The 12,844-nt window shown below is 33.7% G+C and overlaps 1 long non-coding RNA gene across 1 annotated transcript; it reads right to left on the bottom strand.

Moving 5' to 3' along the window:
• Positions 1 to 8,640: 8,640 nt before the first annotated feature.
• LOC146914904 (uncharacterized) lies at positions 8,641 to 9,880 on the bottom strand. The gene is made up of 2 exons (XR_015013190.1): positions 9,734 to 9,880; positions 8,641 to 8,910 (listed from the first exon to the last, which is right to left on the bottom strand). It is a non-coding gene; the product is annotated as an uncharacterized LOC146914904 (long non-coding RNA).
• Positions 9,881 to 12,844: the final 2,964 nt, after the last annotated feature.

Below are 12,844 nucleotides of genomic sequence, written 5' to 3'. Positions count from 1 at the left end.
ATATTTTATATACCGTTAAGATCATTCTTGATTCCGACGGGACATTATTATTCCAAATTGGGACTATGATCTTAAAAGTACTCTTTATTCCGAAGGGACATAAAAATATCGAAGGGACTATGAACTTAAGACCATTCTTAATTCCGAAGGAACATTAAATCGAAAACGGGAGTATGGTCTTAAGAACACTCTTAAGTGTGACTCACCCACTATCATTGCAGTATACGGCTGCTCCACATTTGTTGTCAAGTGAGCTTGAGCTTGAGCTGGTCTAGTGGATGGGTTTCTACACTTTCGTGCCATATGACCTAGTTGTCCGCAATTGTAGCAATTAAACGGTTGAGCAGGGTCATTCTTTGATGGTTGAGCTCTTGGGACCTTTTGTGGGTTCAAATTCTTATTCCGATTGGAATTCTTATTTGCAGGGCGGTTCTGATTCTTAAATTGTTTGCCAGTAGGCTTCAGAACAGCACCCACAGATTTCTTTTTAGCGTTGTTGTTCGGGACATCAAACACCTCTTTATTCAATTCTTGTTTTCTTGCCTCTTCTTCAATACGAAGTCGAGTAATCAGAATTTCAAGTGAAAACTCCTTAGTCTTATGCCTAAGGGCATTCTTGAAGTCCTTCCAAGCAGGGGGCAATTTATCAATTATCACAGCAATCTGAAACTGCTCAGGTAATTGAATCCCTTCAACAAAAATCTCATGAGCAATATTCTGAAGTTCCTGAGATTGTTCTTCGACAGATTTCTCGTCGTTCATCTTATAGTTTAGGTACCGGCTCACAGCAAATTTCTTTGAGCCAGCCTCTTCAGTGTTATATTTATTCTGAAGAGCATCCCAAACATCGTTAGCTGTCTTATGAATCAGATGCAGATCATATAGATGATCCGCAAGACAGTTCAAAATATAATTCTTGCACAGACAATCATCATCTTGCCATAGGAGTATATCCTTTTCAGCCTGTTTCACCTTTTCAGCATGTTCGGCAGTAAGCCTTTCCAACTCAGCATTTGTAGCAGATACAGAAGCATCTGTAGCCACTGCTGTCTTACCGTTACTAGACATTTCCATAGCAACCGACATCGATGGTATCACAGGTATGTTGTTCTTCAAGACGTGGGCAACCTTTTTAGTAGTTAGAAAGAACATCATCTTTGTTTGCCAACGCTTGAAGTTACTACCGTGAAACTTAAACAGTTTGTTGAAATCGATAGCTGTTCCAGATACAGTAATTTCGTTGTTGGTACTCATGTTTTCAGAAACGTCTTAAAATTGTTGTTTTTCGAGTTTAAAAATATACCGAACGAAATTACTGGGTGAGTCACGACCAGGTCGCTTTCTTTAAGACGTTTCGCGGCACTCCCTAAAGTTGTGCAAGGTAGACTAACAACCACGCCGTCTCGGGGATAAAACAGCCCAGTTCACTGTTACGAGTATATACTGCACAGTATATAGTCGCTCGAGAATTACACCTCAGAATATGGTTAAATCGATTGATCGAAGCCACTCGATACGGTACGCAACCGCTCTATTCGAAACCGTATGGTTCAATCGAAGCCACTCGATACGGTACGTAACCGCTTTATTCAAAACCGACGAGACAGAAAGGAGTAGAAGCAGAAGAAACTTGTTAAAAACAAGTCGGAGGATCCATCATTAGTTATTTAATATTAACAAAATAGAGAAAAATAATTTGGGTGACTCACTACCCAACTAAACGCAAACCGAAAATTAGTTGGTTTGTCAAAACCGACCCAATAGTATAACAGGTGGTTTTTTTACCTCACCCAAACTGAAGTACCCTATATGGTTCGAGTCTTGGGTTTGGTCAAACGCAACTCAAACCGACCCATGTCCAGCCCTAATCAAATTCATGATATTCTGGTTATCTTTAGGTTTTTTTTAATGCACACATAAAGAACTCAGTACACGTCCCTCTAAGCTTAACTCACTTGGTAAGGAATAATGTATAATACATGTAGAGGTCGGGTTCGAACCTCTGACATCCCGTTTATTCATCTAAAAGGTGAATTTTTCTAACTACCATTCAAGTTATTGGATCCTTAATAAATATTTTTATTAAAAAATTATAAATAAATGATGTGTACCCCGGGGTCTATTTCTGAAGTCATTATTAGTTAGTTTACTACCATTGTGGATGTTCTAAGGGTTTGTTTGTATTGACTTATTTTAAAACTTATAAAAAATACATTATACAAATAAATAAGTTTTTATGTTAATATGTCAATTCATAAATTCTAACTAATGAAAATTGTATTTTCATATGTAGATTTTTTTTTTTTTGACAAATTTGAAGAACATATGTAGATTTTTTATAAGTACCTTGAAAGCTTATGAATAATAAGTCAAAATGTATTTATTTGCATAAACTATTTTACATAAATTCATAAATAAGTCAATCCAAACGGGCTCTAAGTCAGTATAACATTGCATTATGTAAGGTTCGGAGTTTCAACTGTGGATTCATCACTTATTCACCTTAAATGAAGATTGTTTGACCAAAAACAATAGAAATAAAAATGAATAATCCTTCAAAAATAATAATGTATGGACTTTTTAAAATGAATAGACAATTTATACATAAATTATCACTTTCTCAGCAATTTAGTTTGTGAATACTTAAATTATAGAAAAATACATCAATTTAGTCTCTAAACTATAATCGTTAAACAAGAGAATAATTTAAGGACCTTTTGATTTATATCAATAATTTATGGACTAAACCGATGACAGAGTAATAATTTAAGGGTTAAATTAACTGTTTGTTCAATTTGAAGTTGAATTCCATATAATTTTGAAGGCAATAATTCTATTTTTTTATATGATTCAAAAGTATACTATTTTTCATTCCTTTAAGCTTTTGCGAGTTAGAACAAATTAGAAAACATTGTAGCTCCAGCCTTAGAATCTCGTATGCTCTCTTTTATTTATTTGCATATCTAAATCAATGTTTATTTGGTTTATCTAGTGGGTTCTTGTTAAGGCCTATATGAAAGTTGCAAATCACTAATATCAAAGTTTATTAGTTTTTATGAAAATTTCTTACTTGTACAAATGGGTGCCTAACTTTTTTCAAAGTGATCTTATAACATTACGAGGTCATGTGTGTCCAAGTAAGAAACTTTCAGGTAAAAGACTTCAAAATTTAAGATCGCTTCGAAAAAGGATGCAGCACACAATATGAACATATACTTTATAAAAAGTTTCAAGAATTAGTATTGCTAATTTGTATTTCAAGAATTAAAGTCATTACTTGCAGCTTTCTTTGCAGCAACCTCCTCCAAGAGTTTGAACTTTTCCTTATTATCAAACAACTTTCAGTTTTTCTGCTTATATAAATATTAGTTCATGAACTTTATGTTGCTGATATGAATGCTAAACTTGTTGCTGCTGAATTTGCCAAACTTGATAGCTTATGTAGCATATAGTATATGTTCTTGATTGGTTGTGACAAGGTAGATTGCATGGTCTTAAGCTATGCAATGATTGTATAGTTTGTTTGTATTTTGAGTAACTGCACAAGCCTGGCAACTATTCAACTTGACAAGATTCATCATTTTACTTAATGAAAGCAATGTAAGTTTTTGTATCTCACACGACGCCATTTTACATAATATGTAGATAACTTTCAAACAGATTGAAACCAATATGACATAGATTCACAAACATAATAGAAGCTCCCTGATCTGAGTTTTTCTATACATAATCGCTTACAAACTTATAAAGGCTTCTTTTCAAGTAAAAGTAACAAATAATTGTCTCATTTGAGAAGCTCTTGAAAGATGGAAACTAATTTAACCTATGGACCTAACCTAAGGTTGATACATTTCATCAAATTCATTAGAAAATGAAAACATAAGTAACCCCAGCAGTCAGAATAAACAGTAACAAGATTAATGAAATCTGTCACTCAACAGATCAGATGGAACACTTCACACTAATCCAAACTTGCTTAAATTTCTTAGAACTGCAATCTTCCCTCGATCTCCGGTAACCTATAGCATACACAAAATGAATCAACATTATTTCAAATGTCACTCAATTGGCTGTGAAACCTACACCCAATTAACAACCACAACCGCAAAAATAAAGACCCAATAGCTAGATATCAGAACTTTGATGATGGAAGCATAATGACTTAGGATCCTATTCTATATACCTAAATTACATGTGTTATTAGAAGGACATAAACCCGTCTGGATTCCAAAAATAAAATTTTATACATATATTAGGATATCAAAGGGAAAACTTGACAAAATCATATGATGTGCGAAAGAAAGTCTGTGTGGTAGTGGTACAACAACAAAAAGTGGCGCAACAACTTGTTCATTTGGGGAATATAAGATAAAGAAGAGCAGTGACGAGGTATTATTATAACCTTTCTACCAAACAGCAGCCCCATAAATTGAAACTACATCTCTACACCAACACAGAATCACACAGTGCAGAAAAGACCAAGTCAAAATCACTACACTGACACTCCCTAAATTGAAACTACATCAGCTAATTTTCATTAATTGAAGCTGCTGCTGTCATATGTGCTCTATAACAGCCGCGGAAATGCAGTAAACCCCACCCAAAAAACTGATCAATTACTGAACAGACATCAAAATAAACAAAACTAGACAGCATGCAGCTCACTAAAAAACATGCAGATATCAGAATGCCTTTTTTTGTTTACTAATGAGTATCTTTACTTGTACTTTTTGATGTTGGCACTATGACAGGCCTAGACATAGTTCCACATGAAAAGCTAGAAGTAACAGCAAAAGATCTTAGTACATCAATGCAATTGATGGCGTGAACAACTTCAAACCATTGATGGGTGGTTAGATATAGGGACGGAGGGAGTAGATGACTTGTCTTACTAGTACATATTGTATTTATGTATAAACGGTTTAATTTACATGTTACTAAGTACTTATTTCAATTATAAACGGTAGTTAATTCGAAGAAAGGAGGGAGAACTTATCTGTAACAAGATAAGGAAGAATTGGTTTACACTACAAAGAAGGTAGAAGGAGCCTTCAGTGATGACCAATTCGAATGCTAAAGCTTCAAACATATTTGAGATGTTTTCTTGTATGCTTTGCATTGGTGCAAGTTTTGCTGATCCTTAGATCTGTATTTATAGAGTCTTTGGGCTCAAATAGCCGTTGTAGGGTGTCCAATGGTGTTATGCCATGTGTCTTGGGCCCAGGTATTCCGGAACGAGAATATGTCACACCTATATGAATGCATACGGTAAATTCAGTTTGGTTAAGTTTTGCTTTGGATCATATTTTCAAGTAATAATTGATACTTCTCTGATATGGCTTTGGAGCTTGTCGTGGCAAATAATAAAAACTGACTGCAAGGGAAATGAGGCTAATAACTAGAAGTAACTAAATTAATAACATGAAATTTGGGATCTGTTATGAGTGTTGAGGTATTTATGATAAGGGTACATTTATACACAGCCACATACTTAGAAGTTGTTGAAATAAGTTGAGTAGAGATCCTCTCCATTTCTTAAAATAAATAGACATCTCCATTACTATAGATTTGGGGTATAAATATTCAATTTATGTCACAAATTCTAAAAATGTGTATGTGCATTAACCCCCTTTTATTATTTTAAATTTATTCAATTTCTTTTGGGAAATGGAAAGGATCCTAACTCATATAAGTAAGGCATTTATGTCATACATGTGTAATTAGTTGTTGTGCCTGCCTTTAATTAAGCCAACAGATATAATTAAGTCAAATTTGCTCGTAAAACAGTCAAACACTATAGCTATTCTATGGTGCACAAAAGTGTACATGCATAACCAACAGATGAAAGAATCCAGATAAACAAATTAAAAAAAGTACACAATATAATACTCTTTCTGTTATTTACATGCAAATTAAAAATATTCCCTCACCTTCCCTCCCCTCCAAAACTCTCGAACCAAACAGACTCTTAGTCTCATGTATCCATCTTCATAGATATGGATAAATGTTTTGTGGGTTCTCTGGCTTATTTAGGGGATTTGAAACGGCCGTAGACAACCCTCTGGATGGGTTGATACACTAATATCAAATTCGTCCCCATGGGTGATAATCTTGTGTTGCTCTGGTGACCGATTGAAGGTGAACTAGTGAGAGTGATGAAGAAAAACCAAAACTGGTGGTTAGGAAATTTCTGAGAGGTTGTTCCTCGGTGTTCGACGAAGATGGAGACTTTAAGGGGTGTGTGGGACAAGACCTTTCGTATTCCTTTGCACATTTGGGATATACATGAAATGGTGCACCTAAATTAACATAATCTCCAATGTACGAAGACCATTACAAACTACATACTATGGTTATTCATTACTTTGAGTGGATAAAACGTTAATAGTTAAAGTTTCATTAAACGTTCCTTAAATTAATAGTTAAGCTAATGGTGTGCTCACGAGTTAGTCAGGTAGTCCCATATAATCCTATCCTCCACAATTATTCTAATGTACGGTCATGTATCTGGCAAATGTTAGCTAATGAAATGCAATGAATTTCATCCTTAGAAAAATTAAAATTCGTGAATTTGAAAACTTGGGAGAAGTAAATTAGTGAATTAGTGAATGTGAAGTAGAACACATCTCATATTTCTCCAAATTTATAGTTATTATATCTTTAATTGATAGGATTCTAGGAGTAATTACATCACACTTTAATCACTTCCGAATTCGCGTGAGCTGCTAATTCAAGTTTCCCCGCGATCATGTACACATCTCGATGCTCGCATATATCTCTTCACAATTGACATAAAATAATGGCTCCTTGTGATATTTTTATTCGCACGGTTTCACGAAGCCGACATTCTTCAACTCATGCGAATAAGGATTGTAGGGCGAAACTATTCTGGTTAAGCTAATAGCGTGCTCACTAGTTATTCAGGTAGCCCCATATAATCCTAGCCTCCATATTTATTCTTGTGTACCGTCATGTATCTGGAAATTGTTAGCTAATGAAATGCAATGAATTTCATCCTTAAAAAAAATTAAAATTATTGAATTTGAAAACATGGGAGAAGTAAATGTTTTCTGAAAAGAGTATATAGTCTTAGAATGTGAAGCAGAACATATCTCATATTTCTTCAAATTTGTAGTTGATAGATTTTTAATTGAGAGGATTCTAGGAGTAATTACTTCACACTTTAATCACTTACGAATTCGCGTGAGCGGCTAATTCACGTTTCCCCGCCATCATGTACACATCTCGATACTCGCATATATCTCTTCACCGTTGACATTAAATAATGGCTCCTTGTGATATTCTTTTTTCGCACAGTTCCACCAAGCCGACATTCTTCAAATCATACTAATAAGGATTATAGGGTGAAACGATTCTAGAATGCAATAGCCATCGACTAGGGGATGCAACGTTAATATTTCTTGTTTACTTCTCATAACTTCTTCGTGCAGCTGTACTGCTAGGCTCTTCTCATTATCTGCTATTTTTCTATTGTATGGATTTTTAGTTCTTCTTCTTCAGGAGAAGTGTATGGATGAGCTCCCATTTGTCCAAATCATGTGGTTGAGGGAGTTAATGTTAGGTTTTCCAAATGGTTGCTAAATATCCATTTAAGTATGCCATAATTTTAAATCATTGTGGCATGCCATGGACTGCAGTTATAATAAAGAATGTGCCAATCTCAGGGCGGCTACAATATATGCGTGTGTACTCATCATTTTGTTTTTTATTTGTTGCTACAATATATTGCATAAATTGAACCATACCACATGTGGGTATAGAATAATAACCCATCATTTAACATGTAGCTTGAAATTGCACAAATTTTACAATTAACAGATATGATACGTTAAGTGTATGTACAATAGAAACACTTCATGTAACGTGTGCTTGCACAACATACACGAGGTTCTAAGTCACTAATTCTATCCATTGAGTTTGAAGATGAGCAATTGTCAGCGATTCAAAGCTTTCGTGCCAGCTAGTTTTATTAGCGTTTGTATCTCACACAGCAATTTAAAAGTAATATATGCAGAGTTTCACCCCCAGCAGGGAATAATTCTGCTATTGAACATACTAATCACAAGAGTAGTTACAATCAGATTGTATCAATTTAGAAGAAGATCATATGATGGATACAGTTGGAGGAATATACATATGGTAAAAAACAAGTAAAAGGAAGTGAAAATATAAAAAACTTTAGATGGACAAGTTACTGAGAAATAGAAGTACTTTGCATTTTACTGCTAACTAGATTACTTTGCTTATATTAGTCAACAAATTATGTGGCTCATGATTTAAGTTCTTCCTAGATAGATACTTGAGGTTCCAAAATTCAGTATTTGTTCTTCAACCTTCAATGCAATTGAGTCCTGCTGTCTAGAATTATGCGATGAATAACTCTATCAGTTCTCAAGAATTTTATCATGAATTGTGTGTAATTAATTTACTAGCCCTCTTATATGGCCAATTGCACTGTTTACAATTTCTATAGTCAATAGATAATTGTGCGATGAATAACTAGATAACAGAATTCTTTTGAAAGTAAAAGAAACAGACTACTGTCTCCTTTAAGAAGTTGTCATAAGCTAGAATCTATTTTAACTTGGACTTAACCTAAGGTTGATACATTTCATCAAATTCATCATGGAAATAAAGCATAGGTAACATTCAGGTTAAATAAAATATTCCACTCAACAAATTTAGATGGAAAACATTACAATAATCTAAAAAGACGGAATATTTGCTCCAAACTTTATTACAAAACAATGAATGAGAAAGTGAACAAAATAAAAAAGTTTCTTGGGTACTCAGTTAAGTCTTGAAATCTTCTGTTCTAGCTATTTCTTTAATTCTAAACTTGCTTAAATTTCTTGTTAAAGCAACCAACTTCCCTCAATCTCCAATAACCTGTAGCATACACAAAAAGAATCAACAATGATAATTTCCCCTTTTCAAACGCCACTCAGTTGGCTGTGAAGCCGACACTCAAAACCGCAAAAATAAACACCTAACGGCTAGATATCAGAACTCTGACGATGGAAACATAATGACTTTTGATCTTATTCATATATACCTAAATAAAATGTGTTGTTAAAAGGACGAAAACCCACCTACATTCCAGAAAGCAAATTTTATTCAGATATTAGGATCTCCAAGTTAAATTGATCATGCTCTTAGATCCATAACATGTTAACCCAAAATAAATGATATAAAAATGTTGAACAACTGAACTAATTTAATCAGATCAATATTAATATGTGTATTATTATTATCCACTTCACCAAAAAATACTTGTATTAATATCTTACTAGACACAAACCAACCTCCACAATGCTATATCAAGCTCCTAACATCAGGGAATCCACCTATACACCAAGGCTCAAATACAAAACAAATAAAAAGCCAACTGAGTGGCACTACTCCTACACAAAAACTGACCATTAATCATCAAATACAAAAACTATTCATGACACACGTCACAATTTAATGGATAAAATTTGCTTCACACACCCAACTGCTTCTCACATTTTCCAGCCAACGTAATACCTTCCAAGTACAAAAACCCCAAGAATTTATTAAATCGTAAAGTCTCTAAATCTAATTAGATTAGAGCAAGGCCTAACACCAGAAGAAGTTCCCTAGGGATGATCTATTAATTAACCAGGTTAGTGTTGAGAATTTTAAAAATTAATTTCTTAGAGAAGTAAATATTAAAACAAGGACAACTTACAGTGCTCATAGAAATTTCAGAACACTAGCAAATAAGGCATCCATGGCGAGTTCCCTAATAGTATCATGATCATCAAAATCTGAGAATTCAATTTTTCTCAGTTGTTTGCAGTTTTCTACCACATGTTTCACTCCTTTCTCTGTGACCAAATCACAATCTATCAGTGATAGTTCCAAAAGCCCAGGACAACTCTTTGAGATCACATAGAGTGTTTCATCATCAACATTTGTACTTGACAAGTCCAACACCTGTAGCTTGGGAAGTACAAAGTTCATTTCAAATATTTCCATATTTGAACATCCGGCTAAGTACAAATGTGTAATCTTGTGACATATCCTTAAAACTTGACAAATAACTTCAAATCTTTCACTGCACCAACCCAAATCAACCAGCTCCAAATTGGGGAAAGAAAAAGCAAAAATTATGAAGTTTTCGTCAAATAAACAATAGTTTTTACTCAAATAGAGAGACTTTAATTGTGGGTATAAACCAATATCTGTCAAAGAATAATTATTCTCTACACTCTCTTTCCCAACGTTTGTGCTTTCCATTCTGATCTCACTAAGTGAAGGACAATTTCTAACTAGTAAAAACAAGGATACTTCTGTGAGGTCGCGACATAGACTAAGGTCTATAGACACCAAATTAGCAAGACACAGAGAAAACTGGGCAACATGTTGATCATTCAGAAAATTATTGTGATCAATGTCCAAATGTTGTAAATGTCGACACTTGGAAAACAAAGAGTGAATTGCATTAGTGTGATTATTGCTCAAACTTTTACGGAGGTTGAGTTGTTTAAGAAAAGGGAAACAATCGGCAATGAATAAAAGGTGAGAGCTTTTAAGAGAATGAATGTCGGAAGCATTGAGAGAAGTCAAAGTAGTAATCTTTTGGGAGAAAGCTCGCAACCCATTAGCAGGAAAGACCACAATAGTGGAGATATTGAGTGATGTGATATTTAATGGGAAACGAGAGATTTTGCAGAGAAGCATGTCCAGGTCACATTTGTAACGCGAGAGGTTGAGGAAATTGAGGTTTGTGAACCTTTCAAAAAGGCGATCAAGGAAAGGGAGTGTTGAGTTGTAGACAGTGAGTGAGAATAGGAGACCGTTGGTAACGGAGAGGAACTGTTTGGAGACGAGGGATAGAGAATTTAAATAGTGATGACGGTTGTTGTCGTTTATGATGAGGAATCTGAAGATAATTTCCCAACAATCATCAGGTAAATATGAACATGTTTCTTCCTGAAACAACTGTTGTGAAGATTTGAAAGAAGTTCTGATCTTTTTCCTTTTCAATGGATTTCGGAAGAGTTTCCATGGTGTCAAATATTTTCTTTTCCTTTTCATTGGCAGGGAATGGTTTGAGCTCCGCCTACGCCGGTGGGAAAGGAAATAGAAGCTATGAGAAACCATAATGCGCCGGTTTTGAGTGTTTTAGGGTTTCGAATAAGAACAGAACGAGGTATAGTTTGCTTGTTGTAAAGTAAAAGAGTAATATATATGGATTAGTCAATGGGCTTTGTTGGTGGACTTTTGCAACTCGATCAATATAACAAGTAAAACATTTGTTTTTTAATTTTAAAATATTTTATTTTTATTTTTTGTAACGTAGCTTAGCGGATAAATATAATATGGTCCGTAATGTTATTTTTAGATTTTATTTTGATCCTCTAATTTTTTTTCTTTTCATTTTGATCTCATTAGTTTGAAATATTATACAATTTGATTCATAACTTGTTTTTTTGTTTTGAAGGAATTATTTCCATGTTTTGATTTCTTAGTGGCTAACATTAGACACCTTGATCATTTTTGTTGTTTGTATTAATAACTTAAGGGACTAAAGTTTCTTACATTAATAATAACTTAAGATGTTGTTCGGAAATAAATATGATATTGTCATAATCCCTGTTTGTTTATGTGTCCTTCCTGTTCATTACTCAATGCAATAAGATGTTCAACTGTTTTCATTGTTGATTTTGTTAAAGGGATTCTGTTAGGTCTCTTTTTTGTTTTTGGAACGAATGTTTCTTATATTGTTGGATTTAGTTTTAGAAAAATAATAGTAATAAAGTGTACATTTCAAAATTTACAATTTACATTTGGTTTCTACCTCAAACTTTTGAGTTAGACGGAATCATTGTCGGCAATTGTGGATCACGCAAAATAACGGCAGGTTCAAATTCCTCTAAACAATTATAAGTGATATAACTCCACTATATAACTATTATTTTACAATATTTTCAAGATCCTAAGTGAGAATCAGAGATGGTTGGTAACGGAGAGGAACTGTTTGGAGAAGAGGGATATAGAAATTAAATAGTACGGACTGTAGCCTTTGATGATGTGGAATCTGAAGACAATTTCCCAACAATCATCAGCTAAATATAAACATGTTTCTTGTTGAACCAACTGTTGTGAAGATTTGAAAGAAGTTCTGATCTTTTTCCTTTTCAGTGGATTTCGGAAGAGTTTCAATGATGTTAAAGATTTTCTTTTCCTTTTCATTGGCAGGGAATGGTTTGAGCGCCGCCGACAACGTTGGGAAAGGAAATAGAAGCTATGGGAAATCATGTTGTGCCGGTTTTGTGTGTTTTAGGGTTTCGAATGAGAACAGAACGAAGAGTAGTTTGCTTGTTTTTTTTTTATATAAAATTAAATATATATATATATATATATATATATATATATATATATATATATATATATATATATATGGATTAGTCAATGGGCTTTGTTTGTGGACTCATTTTCCTCTAAGTAGAGGACTTTTCCAACTCGATCAAAACAACTACTACTAAAACATTTTATTTTTTAGATTTTAAATTTTTTTATTTTCTTTAAGTAGCCTAGTGGCTAAAAATTGACTGATCTAATAAGTAGTGTGTTCCGGGTTCGAACCCCACCTTGCAGATTTCAATGTATTCCAGCTCACGGAGACTTAAAATAACTTAATTAAATTAAAAAAAATTAAAGTTTTAGATTTTATTTTGTTCCTCACAATTTTTTTTTCATATTGATCTCATATGTTGGAAGTATTATACAATTTGATTCATAAATTTTTTTTGGTTTCGATTAAGTTACTTAAATTACAATTACTTATATGTCA

Source organism: Medicago sativa, chromosome 6, assembly GCF_051527215.1.
Source record: "Medicago sativa cultivar Bolivia chromosome 6, Bolivia_mono, whole genome shotgun sequence".
Lineage (NCBI taxonomy): Eukaryota > Viridiplantae > Streptophyta > Magnoliopsida > Fabales > Fabaceae > Medicago > Medicago sativa.
The sequence above is the reverse complement of the archived record's forward strand: the minus strand, read 5'-3'. Positions and strand labels throughout refer to the sequence as shown.